The sequence below is a fragment of the Ambystoma mexicanum genome, chromosome 7p, assembly GCF_040938575.1.
Source record: "Ambystoma mexicanum isolate Mex_15411 chromosome 7p, UKY_AmexF1_1, whole genome shotgun sequence".
Classification (NCBI taxonomy): domain Eukaryota; kingdom Metazoa; phylum Chordata; class Amphibia; order Caudata; family Ambystomatidae; genus Ambystoma; species Ambystoma mexicanum.
In genome coordinates, this window is record NC_090939.1 from 549,788,194 (window position 1) to 549,808,663 (window position 20,470).

Here is a 20,470-nt window from a genome sequence, read left to right on the forward strand (position 1 = left end):
ATTCGATTAACATTTTTCCTAATAGCCATTAGGTCCACGCCGTCTTCTGTAACTGAAATGTCTCCATTTGTGCTCATAACTGGATAAAAAATGGTGCTCCCTCAGAATCTGCCCTACAGAACTCAAGAGTAGACCCTGATCAACACGTCCACTACCCATGAGTACATTGAGAATTTATGGAAACACCTTCAGCACGCTTTTGCTTATGCTCAGCACAATTTAGAAAAGTCGGCAGAAGTAATGAAAGCCTACTATGACTTAAAAAGTACCGATGAGGAGTACAAAGTAGGAGACAGGGTCTACCTGTACAATTTCCAAAGGAGCCAGACCAAGGAACAGAAGTTCCTCCCATCTTGGTGTGGTGCCTTCAAAATTGTCGATGAAATCTCACCTGTCGCCTGTAAGATCTGCATCCCTAAAGGAGCACATACAGAAGAAAAATGGGTCCATATCAATCAGTTGAAGAAATGTCCCCCAAAGAAAGCTGCTATGATTGATTGAAGAACCCAGTGAGGGTAGAGCCCAGGAACAATCTGAAGAATGAATGGAAATGATGGAAACCTGGATGTAGAATATCACACATTAACAGGGAGTAAAACAATTCATACTTATAAGGAATGTACCAAAATTAGAGAAAGATAATGTTGAATTGTGTATGTCGAGTGAAACCATTGTTAACATTGGGTTGCAATGTATAAACAGTTGTTTTTTGTCAATATTTGTATCCTTATTTACGGGGGAAATAAGTACTGTATAACATACTTAACCTCTCTTTTGCTCTTTGCAGATTCAATTACTTCTTACCTTCACAGCTTGGGAGGTTGGAGTTTCAAAAAAGGGAGGGGTCCAGGACCAAAACCCCAAAATCCAAAAAGAGTGGAATGCAGACCAGAGTGCCACTCCCTCAGGACTGGAAAAGAGCAGAGGTGCTCCAACAAGGAAATTCATGGAATAAGCTAAAGCAAAGGGAAAATAAAAACCCCACTCTCCCCATGCTCTTTTATATGGGTCATCCGAGTCATAGACCCAGGGGGGGGGACTTGTGGGGTAAAAACCTTTGTGACGAGTCCCAGCTGCCACACCCCGATCTGACTGCTCCCACTTAATCTTGCCTGTTCTTGTATGTTTAAGCAGATTTACCAATTGTTGTATATTTTTATGAAGCTTATTTACCATGTAACTGGAACGCAACAGCGCTCTGATGCCTGTGGGCTTGGGCGCTTTACACATGAATTAAAATAAATAAATACATACATAAATAAAAAATCAGCCTCAGCGTGGCAGAGATGGAGAGGGGATGCTAGGCCCCATTGTGAGTTTGAAGCTGGCTAAGTGTGGAGTTCCATTGAAATACAAAAGCCAGTAAAACATAGTGATTTTGACATAAGTGAGAATGGGCGTCCCTCCATTTTTTTAGAATGTACAGGCACTCAGATGAAGAAAAGTGTGACTCAGAATTGTAATATTATTAACATTGTCCAATGGAATCCAACGAGACATGCATGCTGCAGATGCTGAATTCGTGTAAAGGCACATTTGACATATTTAAGGCTGCAGAAATGCACATGGAAGGAAACAAATGCATTTGAAATACTGTGCATTTGGAAGCTGAAAAGGAGGAATGATACCTTAGATTTAAGAAATAAAGTTGGATGACTAACTGAGTTGTCAGGAATAAAGATACTTAATTTCATTTCATAAAATGACAACATTTATAGGGAAATGCCTATTTCGTTTTGTGTAAAAGTGAACACTGATTTCTTATGAAAGTATGGCCTATCTGCATGACTAATATCCAGAGGGAACTTATTTCTGCTCCAACATTATGTAAACAAAGAATTTCTTTCTTGCCAGCAGGCCCAGATTCAGTACAAAGGTCATGTGTCTCCAGTGTCAAATGTTATTCTTTCAGTTTCAGAATTGTGAACTGCAACTTACTTTTCGCTCTGAGCTGACACTCTGACCCCAAGACAATTGGGCCTGAGCTCACCAAGGAAACAGGTCTGGGTTTCAGTCCAAATGCAAAAAATACAGAGAAGGGATTGGAACTACGGTGATACAGATAACATGACCAACATCAAAGACCATTAAGGTCACGTCCCGCATACAGGGTGCATTAGCTCCGAGCAAAGATACTTTGAAGCTCAGGAGAAGAGGGTAGAATAAACATTGGCCCGAGCAAATGGCCTGGTCACATTTATAAGGAAAAATTGAAACTTAGAGAGGAACAGGTTGGGCCAGAAATGAAACTATTACCTCTCATATAATTCATTGCCATATGTTTAACATTGAACACATTTTCCTAAATATGAATAGCATTGTGTGTCCCAGTGAGCCGAGCCTGGATTCATATTAAATTGTATAAAGGGCCCACCAACACCATGTCAAAACAAAATGGTTGTGATACATAACTTAAGGTATGATAAAAATTATGATTCTGGCATTTTCATACATCTGAGGAACTGGAAATATTGATGGAGTGATAGATGGTGCAATTAATGTTGGAAGTATGTAGTGTCAGAGGCCTCCCATGTATGTAGAATAATCCAAAAGCCATCAATTGTGTGGGGAGCTACCTGTCTTCATCCCTTTCCATTAGTGGGTAGGGGCGGGGGGGGTGAAACTGCCCTCAGCACATTGTATTAAATCCATTTCAAATTAATTCCACTGGACATCAACCTATCCATTTAAAAGTAATTGGGCCTCATTATACGTAGTGCGGTAAGGGTTTACCGATACCGGTAAGGGCACCGGTACCGGTAAACCCTTACCGCCTTACTATGAAGTCCCTTTGCGGGTTGGTACTTTAACGTCTGCTTTTTAGCAGGCGTTAAAAACCAGCCTGCAAAGGGACCAGGGTGCTAATTACGGTACCGCAATTTGCGGCATAGTAATTAGCGACTTCCCCATTCCCATAGAGCCCTATGGGGCAAAAATGGGAATGGGGAAGGGCAATGAAGGAAGGCAGAATTACCGCCTTCCCAACCTTGGAATAGGGCGGTAATTCCCCTTTCCTCCAAGGCGGTACGGGTAAATTACCGGCATGAACCATGGTGCTAATAGCACCATGGTTTACCGCACTACGTGTAATGAGGCCCATTGTGTTGGCAACTCCCCACCTTAATCCTTTCAATGAGGGGGAAGCTGTGTAGGACCTTAGTGCATTGAACTGAAGTTAAATCAATTAATTCCCATATACAAAATCATGTGATGAGTGTTTTTAGAGTTTGAATCTAACAGAGTTCATGCCCAGTGTGTTAAAGCCGGTATAGACAATAAAGACTTGGGTGACTGTTCTTCTGAAAACCCTGCCTTCTATCTGGAAGGGGGGTCTTGAATTCTAAAAGAAGTAATCCTAAAACGCTACCTTTGAAGAGAATGGGTAGAAGGGTAAAACTAAATTTCCTATTGATTCCCTTGCCTCCAAACCCAGAATCTCCAAACCATGCATTTCCGTGGAGAACAAATTGTGCAAAACATATTTTTCCATTTATTTCCAGTGATTCCAAAGTCAAAAGTACAAAACCTTACATCTCATTTGTAGATGTGTTGATGCATTATTTTCTCATTGAGTTCCTTTTTCCCAACCTTGCCTTTCAAATAATAGCCTAAACAACGATTTCCCCATTTGAATTCCTTTTCCAAACCTTGCTTTTAATAGAAAAGCCAAAACAATGTTCCCATTCAGTTTCTTTCTCAAACATTGCCTTTCTCCAAATAAAGTTAAAATGATTTTTTCATGGTATTGTGAATTTTTTTTACTGGTTAATTTGCAATTAAATCTGATGTAAGATTCTACCTGTGTTGTTTTAATAACAGGAAGCATTTTGGAATTGTGATACAGTGTAAAACAACCGTATTGTTGTTTGCGATTTTTGGTTGCGATTCCGTTTAGTCAAACCTTAAATAAATATATATATATTCTTACTATACACCGGCCTGGTTCCTAGCTTATTATTTGTACATAGGGTATTTGTGAGGGTGGTGCGGAATAAGTGGCAGGCCTTGCTAAAGTTGAATCTGAGTTGAACCCTGAGTTGAGTGCGACTACCTAATATAATGTAACAGAATATCAAATGCTGCCTTTTTTGCCTGTCAACTCACAATGTGCCTTTCCAATTCCCTTCTGCAGCCTGTTTCATATTTTACATATTCCTTGCTTTGCTTCAACTGCAGAAGTTCATACAGTTTGAATTCACTATACCTTAACAGTGTTGAACATTTGAGGTTGACTTTTCCGTCTGCCAGTGTGCCTTCCCATAACATCAATGTATTTCCAGAGCTAACATGGACTTTCTGTTCTTTTGATCCTGGGGCTGCCATACATCCCACACTAATATGGCTCTATGATTTAAAGAAGTAATCTTCCTTCCTTCAAAAACAGAAGTGTCAAAATGCATAGTTTTCATATTTTCATATTTGTGCGTTGCTTCCATACATTATTGTTTGTAAATGAAACATATTATGACTTTATTTCATCATACGTAAATCATTAGGCATTTGAACACACCAACTCAAATATCCATATTTACATTTAAATTAGGCTTTCCTGTAGTTTGGGGCATTACATGTTGAAAACATTGGGTCTCATTATGAGTGTGCCGGTTGTTACCGGACCGGCATACTCCAATTCTGCGGGCGGCTACCGTCCCTCCCGCCAGGTCTGACCTGGCTGAACGGCACCAGCTCGCAGACTTTGACGGAAGCACCGGCACCGTTATCAACCATGCCGGTGCTTCCGTCCTCCCTATTCCCATTGAGTCCTGTGGGACTCGAATGACAAGTGGTAGTCATTTTTACCAGCGCCTGGCTTTGGGGAATTACCGGGACTGCCAGTGTTGTAATGCCCCAGTTATTCCCCAAAGGCAGGCGCCAGTAAAAACACGACTCCGGTGGCAGCTTTGCCTTTTTTACCAGCACGGCTACCGCCGGGGTCGTAATGAGGGCCATTGTCTTTTTGAATATAGGTGTCAAAGGGAAATCCCAGGCTGTCAGATGTGGGCATGGCACTAGGATTGCAATCACGTTATTATTAACTTGTTCAAGTGTCACATAGATCCTCTTCATGACACATAAAAAGTCAACCCAACATGCAACTAAAAAGCGGCATTTTGCCAGGTGTGGAGTGCAGATATTCAGTACAATTCATTTACTAAAGAAAGCTACATATTATTCTATTGCAAAAAATGGATAAACCTGACTTGACCCACTGCAACCGAACTTCTTGTACTATTCGATTGTTTGGGGTTTTATTGGCACCTTCATTTCCATACATAGAACATTAATTGTGTCTCTGAAGTTGTACCACATCATATTCATTTCTATCACAGAACAGCAAGACAGACTTCACAGGCCTGATTCACAGAAATGTTTTTATAAGGATGCAATCCCATTAAAAACACTTTGTCAATCGGGTCCCACGTCTCTTAAAGCAAAATAATTGAATATTTGGATGAAATATTTTTTCAGTTTTCATTATAAAAAGGCAAGGAAAAAATGGGCCATGGTTTTACCTATATCTTACCCACAACAGCACACTGACTGGTTGGATCCTAAGACCAATTAGGTTGTGCGTTCACCCACCTCCAGTACACCTAATTTAAATCTCAAACGAACACCAAGCATATCAAAGATTTGCATGGCGCTAACATACCATTCTCTGCCAAGGCGTAACTATACTAACATGTAATCACAGAACATACTAATATCTTTGCCATTTGCCCGTCTCAACCTCTTGCCTTTGACATTCTTCCAGTAGAGCTCTTTCACTCTACTTTGAACATATTTGACAGATATGTGTGGGGGTAACACCCAATGGGCCTCATTATAAGCATGGTGGTCTGGGAACCATGGTACCGGTAAGCATGCTGGTACCATAGTTCCCAGACTGCCATACTACGAGCTGTGCTCGCGGACGCCGGTCAGACCACCAGGTCTGACCTGGCGGGCAGAGCTGCACCTGCGAGCACAGCATGTCGGATGCACCGGCACCATTCTGAATGGTGCTGGTGCATCGGAGCTCTCCATTCCCATTCAGCCCTATAGGGCTGAATGGGGATGGGAAGTACCTTATTGCCGGCAACCGCAAATGGGCAATTACCGGGTTCACCGAACTCGACATGACCCGTTTCTTGCCCATTCGCGAGTGCCGGTAAAAATGCAACTCCGGCGGCAGCCGTGCCGTTTTTGCCGGCATGGCTACCGCCTGAGTTGTAATGAGGCCCAATGTATTGACAATACACCCAAGTTAAAGGGGTCTTTGCGGTCGGTGTGAAAAAACAATAACAGATCCTGGGATGATCACGACTTAAAATGCCAGGAAAGTTGACTGAACACTGCAACTCATTGAATCAGTCAGTATGCATGTCTCCCCCATGCTGTTTTGTGATATGCCACCATTAAACTTGGAACATGAGCTCACGTCGTTTAGCTCAGAATTAATTCACTCTGCATTACTGGAACATGTAAACTCAATTCTGCACTCCGTGAAAATGAACCAGTGGAAACACCAGGTGTAGAAGGGCAGTCGAACAGAACTGCCATACTTGTTCAGTGTGTGTAATTTGCGAGGGTTCAAAAAGAAAATGCTAAGTCAGAGAACTGAATACTTGTTAAGTGTGTGTAATTTGCGAGGGTTCAAAAAGAAAATGCTAAGCTAGGGAGAAAGACTGGGTTTTCAAAACAGCACAAGTGGCAAAAAAAAGACAATTAACTTAATATATTATTGTTCATTAAGTGGTATAAATTAGATGAGGTGTCATGAAACTATGCCATTATCAAGTATACTGTGGAGATAATTAGGAAGGAACACATTATCTTTGGAGAGTAGGGATTTATTGGAATGACGCATTCTTGTCCTTGGATAACAACATAAATAAACTTCCTCCTAATTAAATATGGTTTTGGAAGAAGTGGGTTGTTGACCTGCCAGTCATTTAATTAACATACACTTTCTTGCAGAAGACCCAGTCCTCTGTCTTTCCTTCAGTTACTGCCTCCGCGTAGCTGGCGCCCAATGCCATGTCTCCTTCCTCTTTCACTCACAGTAGTCCAAGTCCAGATTTCTGACCACTCATCAGTTATTTCCTGTGAGACACCATTTTGTCTCCTGGCTTCAAACATTGAAGTAGTAAACGATGTTTGCCCATCTTGCTGTTTACTTTGTTACCATGATGTAAGACTATGGTCTGCCAAACTCCCAGTCAAACTGAGGCCCCCACAAGGCTATCACAATGCTAGTTAGGTTATATAAAAACACCACATAACACAACGTAACATGACATAGAATGACATTGTATGAGACGGTGCAAAATTATTGGGCCTCATTACAACCCAGGCGGTAAGTTACCGCCTGGGTCGTACCCTTATCACCATGGTGTAAACTACGTTTACACCATGGTGGATGGTGGATTTACCACCCCATTCCAAGGTGAGTGGGGCGGTAAATCCCCATTTCCCATTTTACCCTTCCCCATTCCCATTTTTGCCCCATAGGGCATAATGGGAGTGGGGAAGGCGCTAATTACGCCACCGTAAATTACGGTGGCGTAATTAGCACCATGGTCCCTTAGCGCCATGGATTTTAACGCCTGCAAAAAGCAGGCATTAAAATCACCATGGCGCTAAGGGACCTTGTAATCAGGAGTTAAGGGTCGGCGCCGTTTACGGCGCCGTTAACCCCTTAACGCCTGACTCGTAATGAGGCCCTTAAGTGTTTGTGATGTGCAGTAGATCATAACAACAGTTTAATTGCATTGTACATAGGTATATGAAAATATGTGGCAACAACACAAAAAGCAGTATTACACAACAAGGGCATAACACGACGAAAACCAAGAAAACAAAATATAATTGACATCAGAATCAGTAGTAGGCATAATATGCCATAGTTAGAGGCACAGAGTGCAGTCAGCAGGCTAAGTCTAAACCCTACTATGACATCATTTTTATTTGAAACATGGCTTGTGGGCCAGGATTTTGATCGATAAAGGATGGGCATTCTAGGAAGCAATATCCCATGATTGAGAAACTTGTTGATAAGCTTTTTTCACTTGGGTTGTTTTTATGAAACATTCAATTTAATTTAATGTGTGCTTTATTTTGGTAGTTTCACCATAAAAGTCAACGCATACACATGTACCAAAAGCACAGCATTAAAATCATTGTGGGATGAAATAAAATCACAACGATCTGAAACAATACATAACCAAAGTTCAATCAATGTTCACCCACTTGGGAAGATCACTGTAGTTATAGCAGAAAAAAATCACAAATAAAATTTCCACACGTGCCAATGTGTATACAGTGCATTCCATATGCAGGGCCCAATGAAGTTCAACATTAAAATCACTGTGAGATCAGAAAAGAAAATCACATGAATGTGCAAAGATGCATGAGCAGACATCAGATGAGTTTCACCCGTTTGGTAGCAATCACTGCATATTTTGCAGACAGTAGTCATCAGTGCAATTACACAAGTGGCAGTGTGCATAGGGTGCATTCTGGATTACAAAATCCAGTAAGGACCCAAATGACAATCACATTCATTCAGTTGGAACAGAGGACACTTTTGATCAGTGGACCCCTCCGCTTCACCTAGAACGAGGTTTCACGTATATACTACAATGCCCCTGGAGCCCACCCTAGTAGCTGTGAACTAAATCACATATTTAGAACTGCTTTGCCATACGTGTAAATAGGGATGCTATGTTCATTCATCTACAGTGTTTTTTCGATGGTTTATTTGCCGATTATTTTTGCTGAAAAGCTCATCGAAAAAAATCATCACAATTTGTGTTATTTCTTTTGGGGGGAATTCCACCCAAACCCCGCCCTCCCCTATTAATGTTACACTATAGCCTTTCCTTCTCCACTTATATACCCTTACCCACAACCCCCTATATTTTCCAATGAGTTTTCAGCGAAAAACCCATCGAAAAAAAACACAGTAGATGAATGAACGTTGTACCGTAAATAAGGCATTGGCAGATTGGATAAATATTGGGGCCCACGATGGAAGGGACATTACACAATGTGCAGTTTGATTTCAGTTTTATATTTTAACCCTGAAAAGCCAGCCCAACATACACCTCCATGTTGTCATATGTTACTGTTGCCAGATGGCCTAATTTGAACCACCTGCAGTATCTTTGCTAGTTTATGGTATAGACTCCATAGCAAAGCAATTGTAATAGCAAAGTGCAGAGCCTACCAGAGCCTGTATTTGGGTAACCCAAAGAGAGGTACTCTGAAGGACTGGCAGCTTGCTTTGATGCATCCAATGAGCTAATGAGTTCTCCACACAGGACAACAGCATTGGCCTAAGGCCCAACAGATATGGACAAAACAAACAAAAGCCTGTACTTGTGAACTACCCTTACAAGCAGGGGAATAGGCCTTGAAAGTATTAGACAAATTGGGCCTGATTTACAAAAGCGTTTTACAATGGCACAATCCCATTGCAAAACTCGTTGTAAATAAGGCCCTAGGTGGAAGGGTTCGTGCGCTAATGCTGCAGAAGTACAGTTAGAGCTCACTGTAATATTTTTCGTAGAACTCGTTTAATGGACCATTTCCAGATATATACGTCTATGTATTGTATAGAAAAATGGTTGAATTGATTTCGATAAAAAGTGCCCGAACAAAGCGCACACGTTTAAAAAGGTGTCTATGCAAACACATTTAACCATTGAACCCCTGCCCAACCTAGGGTTAATGGGATTTCTTCATAAACTATTATTACAATCATGAAATACTCCTCCCCAGCCCCCTGCCCTCCACCTCACCCTCCCACGTCTGCCCCACACAGTACAATACAATGCGCCTCATTACGACCCTGGCGGAAAGTTACCGCCAGGGCCGTGACTTTACCGCCATGGTGCTAACTACGTTAACACCATGGCGGTAAGGGGATTTACCGCCCCATTCCGACCTTGGCGGGGCGGTAAATCCCCAATCCCCATTTACCCTTCCCCATTCCCATTTTTGCCCCATAGGGCATAATGGGAGTGGGGAAGGCGTTAATTACGCCACCGTAAATTACGGTGGCGTAATTAACACCAAGTTCCCTTACCGCCATGGATTTTTACACCCGCTAAAAGCAGGTGTAAAATCCGCCATGGCGGAAAGGGAACTCGTGATTGGCGGTAAGGGGTCGGCGCAGCTAACGATGGCGCTAACCCCTTACCGCCAGGGTCGTAATGAGGCCCAATGTGCCTTGACTGCATGCCTTCAATGGAAGGATTGCAGCTTGTCTGCATTATGCAGTCAATGTTTTCAGTGCATAACTGTGCTATTTGTCTGCAGAGTTAAACTTTGATTTATTTCTTGAGTGCATTTGGTATTTTGTCATCTGAAAGATTTAGCAAACGCAGCGAACTGCCTTTTCTCCCCCATTGGGGACCTGCACTTCAAATATGGAATTTTGAAAATGCCAAGTAACACTCGTGCTGTTGCTGGTATTGACTTCCACCTAAATCCATAAAACACAGTTTAAACTTAATAAGCCATGTGTCAATCCCGCTGTGCAGTAACCATAGCAGGAAGTATATTAAGAATGCATCACGCAGATCATATCCATGCAATCTCAATAATCAGAGGCACGACGCGTTCTTTTTCCAATATACCAGTTGGGTCTGACAATACACTTACAATAATAAGCATTTACAATGAAAAATATACTTTTTTACTTGGCCTATAAGCATTGTTTTTTTTTTTTTTAATTTTATTATCTTGACCAAGATTTCAGCGGCCACACATAGAAAACGGATGCACCAAAATGAACCGGTGTTGCCTGGAAAGACTGCCATATGTCTACTAAAAGGAGAGCTGCGCACAGCCATTGTTAAGTAGGCTACTTCATTATGTCCTTGGGGCAACATGCACTGGTTAGTTCAAATTCAAAAGCATTAACAGTCACCAAAAACAAGTTGTACAAAGAAGATCAACACGTTCTTTCTGCCGTGCGTGATATTGTTGTCTTTTGAGATTCTCTGTTTTAAAGCGCATCAGTTACTGATAGAATACTATATCATTGTGTAATATGTGACTTGCACTGTATTCTTATGTTTTCAGGATCTGTGCCTGCTCTCATTTTCCATCAGTCTGGTTCACTTATGATTTACTCGTCTTTGTATTGTTTGCACTTTAAACTTGTAAGGACATACCCCGCTGTGCAATGGGAAGGGATGGATGCCCACTGCGCTTTGAAGGCCTTTCTAACCTGCCCTTCCCCTCTGCGCCATGAACAGCACGGCGCCTTCATGAAAATATAGAGGCTGTTGCGGCGAGAACTGGAAAGCAGCTCTTTCGTCTGCTATGATTTTTGAGAGGTGAATCTGAGGGAGACGATAGCAGCATTTAACCACAGTCCAGGATGGCTGAAGATGATGTTTCGCTGCTCTGTAACAGCTGGAAAAAACTGGCAGAGGAAACCACGTGCCTCTGGGGAGACCCACCATGCCCGACCCTTCTGCTGGAAGTGGAATATGCTTGATATGTTGTATTTTTATTTTTACAATTGAATGTCTCCCACTGATAAACAATGGATTCTAAACACAAATCCCACCTGCAAAAAAGGGGGGACCTATAAAGTCTCTGCCTAGAGAACTACCCCATTGAGTGAATATCTGGTCTACAATTTCAAACGCTGCCCCTGTGTGGAGAGATACGTTAAGCATCAACTGTCGACAACGTACATACTTAGGGACCTGCAGGTTTCTTTGGGATTTAGATTAGAAGCACTCCATTTTCTCATGTGAGCGATATGGCATTAGGTGACATCACTTGGTTATATGATGGCACTGCCTGGCATTTGGCAGTGGTACCTGGCTATATAATTAGCACTGCCTGACTGGTACTTGGTGACAGGGCACATGGCAACTTGACGCCCCAACAGTGCATACGGCGGGGCTCCTGGGGATAACATTCCAGTACATGGTGTGTTGGGTGAAGTGCATGGGTTTACTTGGCATGTGGTGAGAAAATGGGGTCATATAATAGCCTTAGGAATATGGCAATATATGGAATGTAGAGGGGTATTTAGGCACAAGAACGCCACTACCTGGTCTGTGGTAGGAGTGTCTGGGTTTATAATCAGCACAACATGTCCGATGGTGGAGGTAGTCGGACCTATGAGTGGTACTAGCTGGCAAGACTTTAGTGTTGTTGGGCATGGACTGATACTACTTTGCCTGTGGTCGGGCAAATGGCCCACTGTTGGCACTGCCTGGCATGGAAGCCTGAACAAGGGCATAGGAAGGTGCTCCGGGCATATGATGCAATTACATTGGGCGTATTTAGTGCTGTCAGGATGTGTGAGGCGGCACTGTGGTATATAAAGATGAAACTGCTGTATGATAGCAAAGAAAGTCCATGCAAAACCGAGTCTGGCCACATACAGATGTTACTGAGATATGGTGGTGGTACTGGGGCATTAGTGTCTGACTGTAGGCACATTAGCCTTTTTATGGACATAATGGTGGTGCATAGAAATATATGCTAGCATATAATCATGTGAGGTGGGACCTACACATGTGATTTCACGAGCTCAAACATCAGCATATATGATGCTGTTTCTGGGCACATTAATATTTTGGCATACAATTCTGCTGCATTGCAATATGTAGTGCAATATTGGCATGTGCGACTGTGTCTGGACAATGTAAACTGTTCTGTGAGGTGGTTAAATGATTTGCAAACTTGCTGGTTAGGTCTCAAATGTCACATTGTATTATATGATGTTGTAGTATGTTGTTTTAACTTTAATGTCAAATGTTCAAGCACCTTCAATCAGCTATAAGGTGATAGCTACCAAACCCATAAACACATATTGAAAAAAAAGAAACAGGAACAGACGTCAGAACTGAAAATGTAATCTGTCAATGAGGCTCTGCACCTATTTTGTTACTTACATTTCACGTGCTGCCCTCTATTAACAAGGCACGGTAACTGCAGCCCAGGTACAGAAGGATATTCAAAGGCTTGTTTTTGCAGACTAACACCATGAGGATCCATGCCTCACACATGCTATCAGCATTTCCACCAAGGTTCTAGCAAGCCTCAGGAATCTCCAGAAATCCCTTTGGGAGGGCGCAGGGGGGGTCAGGGCGGGGGATGGGGGGAGTTGCTTACAAGGCAGCTTTGATACAAATCCTACCCTCATTCAAATGTACCATATTTCCTACCAGCTATCCTCGCCATAGAATCCGTCCATCATGGCCATTCTGGGCCTAGAGGAGTAAGTAGAAGGGCTTTGCCCTTTGTTGTTTTGGGCCGATTTCAACATGTTCAGGCTATCAATGGCACCATGGCACTGTGGGGGACTTGAAAGTCTGACCAATGCTGAGGCAAAGACGGGGATCATGCAGTTGAACACTTCACACAAAAAGAGAACACCTAGGTGTTTCCTTGGGAAGGTAATGTAGTGGTGACTTGGTGTGGTAAAATCTTTGTTGCTGGCATGACATAAACTAGGAAACAAAAATAGGGGATTTTGCTCACTTGATTGGGAGTTGCGAGTTTGACCAATTTGCAATTCTGCCATACAACACCTACTGAATGTTGTCATTAAATTGATTTTCAGGGGTTCAAGCTGCCTGGGTCACCATATCTAGTCCATTTGGAGGCACATTGCCTTCTGTTTCATGGTGATTTTCTCCATTTCGGCTTGCTGAATGCCCACATGGCTGATCTTTGAGAGCACTAGTGTTCAGATGTGTTGACTTGGCCCCTTAAAGCTTTTCTCCCTGCTCCTCTGTCCTGTGAGGTGGCCTTACAGTGGCATACATTGCTGTGTGGCGTGTTGCACAGCCTCATGGTAACAGTCAAAGAATAGTAACATAACATTGGCGAAGGGTGCCAATATGTCAGTGCATACAGAAGCACAGGCACCTGGCCCTTCCCTCCCCACGTAGCCTGTTTACTCACTTATGAACCCTAGAGTTTCACAAAGCCTAATGAACACATCCTGCATAAGGAGCTCACGCAATACTTTCTAATTATTAATATACTGTGATAGCCTATTTCAAAATAAGGAATCACCCTATATCAACTTGAAGTCTTGCATGACATAACATGGAACACACCCTTTATTAATATATTTTCTGAACTTATCTCGCAGGCCGTTCTGACTTTGAACACTCCATTCCCTTATCTTCTGTTACCGACAAAATTCCTTGACTGACTATCGTGGCTCAGCCTAGAATTTGACCTGAGGTACAAAATAGAGAGATGCCTATCCAAATAAGAAGACAAACATCCTGGATCACCCGATCCCACCCTCAAGCCCATCATGCATCCAAGATGACAATGTGTACTAATTTGCAATTCTCCATATCTGCCCTGGACACATACCAATTATAACCAACATAACAGAACATAACATGCTCTTTCTAGGCAGCAATGGTTGAACCTGGGTATAGGGGGCTGTTTTTGTAAAGATGAATGTTAGCCCATATAGTGGTCCTTGCATAAGATGGAGGCACCAAAGAATGTGAGTACTATTTCATAGTTTGAGGCATTATCTGCCCATGTGGGGGCAAGAGACCACATAATGAAAATAAAAAGCTGCCATTTGGAGTCACAAAGGGAGTATTTTCAGAAAACACAAACTGATATTTGAAGACATTGGAAATGGGACATTTGGAGAAATGTACTTGAGCATTTGAATACATTGGCAAACTGATGTATGGGGGACACTTAGGGCATTAACTAAACATAACAATCTGGTACTTGAGGACAATATTCGTGTATTTTACTTTAATGAAAAACTAATATTTGGGGACTGAATTAGTGTTTTTGAGTAGGTAAACTGATATTTGGAGACACAATTAAAGGCTATTCATAACAAGTGTTACATTGGGAACATGTAGACCTTTTAAGAAGCTGATGCCTTGAGGGAAGAATGCAGTTTATTGACTAAAAGTGAAATGTGACTTGTGGACATATTTTCTGTGTTTTTACAGAATTTGCAGTTGATACTGAGGTGATCATTGATCTTATTTTTGAACTGTTGGCATGTTATTCATGGTGCTAAGAGGATATCACTTTGCTGTTGTGGCTGTTATTTAATGGCTCACGTGGAGGCATTCCATGACCCAAATTCATCACTACAACTCAACTGCGGCTTATCTAAGCCTGTAAGGTCTGTGCAATATAAGTAAAATATCAGGTGGCTAAAATTGTAGCCTGTAGGATATTGCTAGGCTGGGGAATGTAACAACCCTTTAATTTGATGCACCTTACTAGGAGAAATGTAATCATCTAAATCCATGTATGATTCACACAATTGCCCTATTTTGGGGACATAGACAACCCCAGTATAATGATTTAGAATCTAACAACCACACTTCATTGGGACATGAATGAAGCTGTTTTGTAATAATAGTTTATTGTATTTACAATATGGCATTAGGTGATTGGCAGATGATTCCCCACTCAAAAAACAGCCTGAACCCCTGTTGACAAAATGAAAAAACAATAAAGTGCGGCAGCCATTATCTTTCAAACTAAATGCAATAAGCAATGCAGGATTAAAGGGGGATCTCCTAATACAATAAATGCATTATACATTTTAAGAAAACATACAAAGTAAAATCCACAGACAAATATGTGTTTGGAAAAAAAGATTTGTTAAAAGTTTGGTGAAATTTCATCCAGCGTTTTGAGCTGTAGGCATGAGCAACATTTGTTTTCCATTCAGTCTATGGAAATGTTGGGACCCTCCTATAACTTTGCCCCCATCGACTAAACCTCACCAAACATACCAGAAAAATTCAGAGTAGTCCATATACTTTTTTGCAAAGTTTGGGGAGGATTCACGCAGGGGAAGCAAAGTTATAATCCACCCAAAAAATGCTCTTCCTATGAGTTGAGCAACTTAACCATAACTATTGCCCGCTACTACAGGCTGTGTGATATATTATTGTTGCTTTTTATTTTGCTTTGTTAGGTGTTTCATTCTTATGTGTTTTCATCCCCTATTCCGTCACCTTCTTACCGTCTCCCAAAATGGTCCTTTTAAGTTATGGTACTTTTGAGACACTTGTGGTAGATTTTGGCAAGGCAGTTAGGGTTGGAGTTAGTGGTGTTCTGGGTGGATAGGGACTCCAACAGCACTGGGGTGAGGTTGTCAGCTGTGAGGTTGTGGGTGTTCCATATTTCGATGGGGCTGAGTGGGGTGGTGAGGGGGGGGTGAGTTTATCTTGAGTTAGTAGATTGAAGCAGATTAAGTGGTGGTCAGACCTGTTAATTGCTGTGATGGAATCGATGGATACACATACATTAGATGTTAAAACACAGTCTAATGGTCTCACTCCAAACGGCATAAACAATAATCTCAATATCATTTAAATACATTTGCACATAAACATGTTGGAAGGGAACATACCATGTTAGGTTTAGAATACAACAAAAACAAGTTCGTAGACACATCAGAACAGTAAGAGAATCTATAAACCATTCACTATGTGCGCATAGGTCAAAGTATGGTCAACACTTTATTTTACTTTAAAATTCAAAACAGTTGAAAGTGGTTGGGTTAAAATGACACTGAATTCCTCAGTGACAATGGAAGTGATTAATCTGACTCACACGCAATTCTTTAAGTATCATTTTTCCTCTATCACCAATCACTTTCAAGCTCTTCTATGAACTATGCAGAATGCTCATTAATTACTTATTTGACAAAGATGTTTGCAGAGCTCCAGACCTTGTAATTCTACTGTTATTCTGGAAGGCCAAGGGTTTATCTTGCCATGCCCTTTTTGCTTCAATTCAACAGAGAAGTTACCATAATAATGTATAATATACAGAAGTAGATAATCTGTTGCAATGTATTAGATTCTATAGGGATTCTACTTTTAAATATAATGTATGGGTCTCAGATAAGGCAATGGGGCTGTGTAGAGTCTGGTCACTCTGTGTGAATCCCAGAGTCAACACTCTTAGCCCTGTCTGCAATATATGCAAGCACATCATCTTTTCCCAGGATACACATCTACTTGTAAGGTATACGAGATTGCTTCGAAGCACTGAATTCCTTATGTTCATTTTTTCTCAGACTGGATTGTGTCCTTGTAAACAAGCTTTTTGTCCCCTTCTTGAGAACAGATTATATTATCTCTTTCAAGAAGGAATACCATCTCCTCTTTTGTAATCGTAGCATACTGCCAAACTCTCATGTGGTCTTGGCATGTATAGGGCCTTCACCATTCCCGTTCCTACATATTGTGTTGCAGGGTATTAGTAAAAGGATGTCAATTCATAGGCAGACCCAGTTAACCTTAATTAGAGTACTGGCAATGTGGTCTTTTCTGCAAGGGTATTAAATCCATAATACTGTTATATGCTGAACAGTGTTTAGGCTTCTGAAAAAGTACTTCCATATCCCTGCAAATAAGGAATTTCCACCATCAAAGTGTGAGAGACTAAATAAGCTCTATGTGCTGGTTTGTAATTTTGTCTCGTTAAGGTAGCTTTTTAATTTTGGTTGTCATAGGAGTTATTATAAGGACATTTATGTTCTCTTGGTGGTGGCACATGTCAACATGAAAGCATACAGATCTGGCACATTGGCCTGCAAACTGAATAATGCTGCTAGCTACATGACTAGGAGCCACATTATAATCTATGGTTGCTGTTTGTGGTTATTGAGGGACATAGATTCAGCTTTGGTAGTCTCAAGTTTCAGGTAGACTAGACCTTCAGTATCACTTGAACAACAACCGAGTGCTAAGACGGTTGTTTTTATAGGCTGAAACTAAATATAGATCAAATTACTTGCCATAGTCGGTTTGATGTTAATAGGACATCCACCAATTGCACATATAGATTGAAGGAATACATAATATGAAAGTTCTCCAAGGACACAACAAGTCACAGTATGAAGAGGCATCAACATCTGCTCATCTAGAAATATTGATAATGGTTGTTCAGAATGGAGTTGAGCCCCAGGACAGTGTCCACTGCATTATTCAACAGAAGGAGGATGGAGAAGTGCATGGTGATTGACAATATTGGAGTATGCATAGTGCCTACCTTTTTTGAAAGTGCTTTGTTCATCACTAGAAAGGTGACTCTCGTGGTGTTCTCCGAGGTCTGAAGTTTATAGTAACCTTTGATGATTTATGCAAGCCTGTATTTGCATGGCAACAATGCTTTCAACTGTTTTTGAGAGATATGGAAGACGAGTGATTTTATGGTATTTTTCATTTTAAAGTTTTATAGTTGAAGATATGCCTTTTAATGGGTACACATTGGTTAATTTAATGTAGGAAACGTGTAACAGTCAGCTGTTTACTTTTTGAAGTTTTGTAGTGAGTGGTTTGCAGGGGTCGTTTTAATGGGGAAGATGTTAAGGTTATTATTTTCATGATTGGTGACTGTGTGGGATAGTAGGGTATCTTTGAGGTATCTGGAGGTGATGGGATGAATAACAAGCAACGGTTAAGGTTACACAATGATCAGGTGCTAAGATCTATGTTGTATGGAATTCCACTGATTTTATAGACAAAACGTATGCTGATGGCTTTGTATTTTTCTAACGAGTGTGCCATCTGTGGGACATGTATGAGGTTTATGCAGTGATTTTCTGTCTCAAGATAGGATTCATTGTTAATCTGTTCATTTACAAGGTTTATGTGTTCCCATGGTAGGACCAGGGACTTTTCAATGTTTCCTTACATGACTGTGAGCAACATTGGCATCCGTGTCTTTAAAATGTATTGTCATGCCTATTTTTATGGTTAACTTATTGTAACTGTTTAGGTCAATGTCTGAACTAAGGGTCACAGGAATTAGATTTATTGGTTTTAAGTGAATATGGATTGTGCAGGTCAGTGCTCTGTGCTTTAGAGTTTGGTTGAATACATAGAGTCAACTTGTGAATATGGAGTTGATGGAATGGTCAAGATGCAGAGGTTGGTTTGAGGAAGAGGGAATTTTTTAAAATGATCCATAGAGCATTGTTAGGGCTAAGAGTGTGGTTTTCCATCAGAGCTGGCCAGTGTGGGCCACTGGAGGACAACAAAGAGAAGAATGACTATATGGTGTGACCCCTCTAGTGTAATGGGTTTGCAGTATGAAAACATGCTGTTTGATGCAATGATGAGTGTTGTTGACTTGGTTTGGTTGACGGTATTGCTGTGTTACATAAGGCTCTTGTAGCTGATGGGGTACAAGTGTTGAAGTTCATTTTCTGAATCAGTTGGCTCTGCTTTTAGGTTGAGTGTCTAAATAATATGTTGTATCAGAGGAAGATGTACCTCGGTACTGGCATCCTCTGGAGTGAGCCTGGTGACTGGAGTGTACATGACTTCCAGTCAGTTTGTGTGTAGTGCATGTATCAGCAGTGAAAGCTGCATGAAAAATACTGGAGCAACCATTGAAGATGAAAGGGTATTTGTCATGTGTGTTGATGGGTCCTGTTCTTTAATATTGAGATACTGATATAATTGCTGTACTTGTAGGTGTGTGACAGTTCAGGGATTTCTGGGGTTTGCTGAAATACGTTTGAGAGGATGAGCAGCATCAGTTGTGCAGAGAATGTTGCCATGTGCCCTAAAAAGAGATTATGTACTCATCCACCATATCCAAAACGCACCCATAGGCATTTCCCAAGAGATCCAGGTAGCATGGGACTAATTGATTTGATGTCATGGGCCACATCTTTCCTTCACTTTAGTCATAGGTGCACCCGTCACCCAGTCTCAAGTCATGAAGAAATGGGTGTTTATTTTAACAGAATTCAGATGACCTTGTTGGGGAGTACATCCAACTCCCTCAATGTACACAGAAATATAATCTTCAAAAGTCCTGGTGAGAAGGTACACAGTATAAAGAAAGCAGACACACATACATAGAATTCCCTGTGTAGGCCAAAGAATGCCCTACTAACCCTGCTTAAGTAGGGCACATCCCTAACATGAAAGAAGCCATAGTGCACAGACCTTGCATCTGAGTATAATCACATATACTTAGCAGGTATAGAAACATCTAGCTTTAGTCAGGGAATCAGAGGAGGTACTGTAACAATAGCAAAAGACAAATTAAGTTAAACACTATAGAGTAACTAACACAAGTAGGCCTCAAAACACATTCAACCAGCTCTAAAGCTTAAAACGCCTTTTTCATGTAATAGAAAATATCAGTCAGATCCTTGCAGAGAAGCACACACATATCAAGCTGCAACTTGCCACAGCAAGACTGAATGCTACACAGTGATTGGTTAAGGCAAGAGGGCAAAAACATTTCCGAGCCCTGAATTGCAGAAGTGAGGCCATGAAAAAGTAAAACAAAATGAACCAGACCTCAGAGCTAAAAGACATACACTGCACACTGATTGGTCAAAAACATCAGCTTAGCCGAGTTTGCAAGCCTGTCTTCAAAGGACATATAACAACTTATCTTCCGAGTCAGTGCATCAAAATTTATCATAATGAAGGTCAGAAACTGGAAGGAATTAAACAATGAG